Source organism: Octopus bimaculoides, chromosome 16, assembly GCF_046866305.1.
Source record: "Octopus bimaculoides isolate indiv1 chromosome 16, ASM4686630v1, whole genome shotgun sequence".
Lineage (NCBI taxonomy): Eukaryota > Metazoa > Mollusca > Cephalopoda > Octopoda > Octopodidae > Octopus > Octopus bimaculoides.
Window position 1 is genome coordinate 25,050,003 of NC_142943.1, and position 2,807 is coordinate 25,052,809.

Sequence of the window (2,807 nt, forward strand, 5' to 3'; positions counted from 1 at the left end):
CATTACGAAGAGATTTATTTTTATATTTTACTGAATTCTTAGTAAGTTGAGCATTTTTTCCAGTTAGCATTTCTGTTTGATTGAGATATTTCAAGCCATTCTTTTATGGATTCATCAACAAAATTACACCTATCTTTGACCTTTGATAATTTAAACATATCAAACTTCTCCCAGAGTCCTTCATCTGAACTGAGCTGTGTTCACATATGCATGAATACATGCACATTTATATAATGCATATATACACACATACATGCAGACATTCACACATTCCCGTATATATATATATATATATATATATATATATATATATATATATACTGTATATATCAATTTATGAGTTGTCACATGCTTACAAAACGCAAAGCAAAGCTTTGCTCGTTAGTACATTTTCCATCAGTTACGGGAACAGTTAGGAAAATAGTTCCAGTCAATGGTTTCTCAGTTAAAGTGTCAACTTCTCATCCTGGTTTCAACAAATAGACAATTCCAGAATTCCTCCTGGAATACCATTCCTGTGAACGTGTGTTCGATCTAAATACTCGAGACATATTCATTAAAGCTTGTGCTTCTGCGATCTCAACATTCTCGTCAGTACTTACCATCACAAGCAACTCACAACTAAATATTCATTCGGATATGTAATGTTCAAGCACGACACTACCAACATATATTGGAACCTCGATACATCTAACTCACAGGAATACCAAAACCAATATCTATGTTTGATCTGAGAATTGTAATTAGTAGTGGTGCATCCTTTCATGCTAACATAGATTGACAATAACTTGAAGATAACTGACAGCCTGTTGTGGATCCTCACAATATTTATAACAAGAGAAAGTGAAGCTATGTCCACTGTTTGGAAATTCTTCTTCTCACTCAGTTGAAATATTACTTTTAGTCTTGATCCCTTTCCTTTGCCAAAGACACTGGAAAAAATCCAGCTGGCATTCACGAAGATTGCTTTTATTAACATTTTCAACTACAGACAATAGCTAAATGTTGTGAGATTCTACTTCCTAGAATATATATATGTATACGCACACACGCACGCACGCACACACATACACATACATCTCTCTCTCTATATATAGATATGTATATATATGCAGTGACCCAGCATGGCCACAACCTTAGGGATGAAACATATAAAAGAATATATGTATATATATGTTGCTATACTTGGGGATGGTCCTATTTGGTCTTCACATCAGCTTTATTATTATTATTCCATTTTTTTCAAAGCTCTTTCGTGGCACATCCTGTGACTTCTTGAACCACTCTCTATCCCACTTGTCTCCTCTTGTTCCGCGCCTTCCGTTTTGTCTTTCAGTTGTATGTATCCTCATCTGCACATGCGTTTGAGTCTGCATCTGTGTGTGCGTAAGTGCATGTGTGTGTAAGTGCATGCGTGCATGTGTATGTATGTATGTGTGTGTGTGTGTGTGTGTGTGTGTGTGTGTGTGTGTGTGTGTGTGTGTGTGTGTGTAATGTAGCTAGGGTTAAAATCCAAGCTGTGTCCCCTCGAAGCACATCAGCTTATTCCAGGATTCCAAATCCGTATGTAGATGACATATTTGTGTGAGGGATGCATGAGAGGAGTAAATCTTGGTAAAAATATTGTTTGCTGGGTAATTATATATCAAAACAGGAGATTGGAAAAACTTTTGGTATTATTTATTCAACGTTACACATGTTTCATTTGCTGATAGGAATTACATAATTGTACATGGAGAAGAAATCTTTCAGATATCTCCTATTAGAAATTCTTCAGACAGAGAATCAAATAATACACAATTTGCATTTGGATGAAGCGTTTATATATAATTAGTAATCAGGAGTCCTTCAAATAGTTGGAGGGGCGAGTAAAGAGCAACTATTAATAAGAAAGAAGAAGGAGAGAGTTAGAGATTGATGCAATAAGTGTATTCACAGGGTGGTGAGCTGGCAGAATTGTTAGCATGCCGGGCGAAATGTTTGCAGTGTTTCGTTTTCCGTTACGTTCTGAGTTCAAATTCCACCGAGGTCGACTTCGCCGTTCATCTTTTCGAGGTCGATTAAATAAGTACCATTTACGCACTGGGGTCGATATAATCGACTTAACCCCTTTGTCTGTCCCCTCTATGTTTAGCCCCCGCCCCTATGAGCGATAAAGAAATAAATAAGTGTACACATATACCCTACACATATGCACACATATACATATATGCATACACACACACATATATATATATATACATATATACACACACACACTCATACACATGTACATTCATAGCCACATAGACACATATGCACACATGTAGCTATCAACTTATTTATGAGCAAATACATATCTCTCTCTCTCTCTCTCTCTCTCTCTCTCTCTCTCTCTCTCTCTCTTCTTCTTCTTCTTCTTCTGTATTACTAGATTTGTTCTTTATTCTCCCTTCTATCTAAAGGACTGCTGATTACTAATTATATATAAACGCTTCATCCAAATGTAAATTTTGTATTGTTTGATTCTCGGTCAAAAGAATTTCTAATAAGAGATTTCTTACATGCTTCTCCTACATGTGCAATTTTGTAGCTCCTATTAGCAAATGAAACATGTGTAATGGTGAATGAATAATACCAAAGCTTTTTCCACCCTCCTGTTTTCATATATATATATATATATATATATATATATATATATATATGTATGTGTGTGTGAATTGTTGGCCATTTTTTCCCCTCCATCTTTCTTTTCTCTTGGACTATCCTCTGTCTCCTGTTTCTGAAGAAGAACTTTGCTCGAAACGTAAAACACCCTTTCTTTCCTT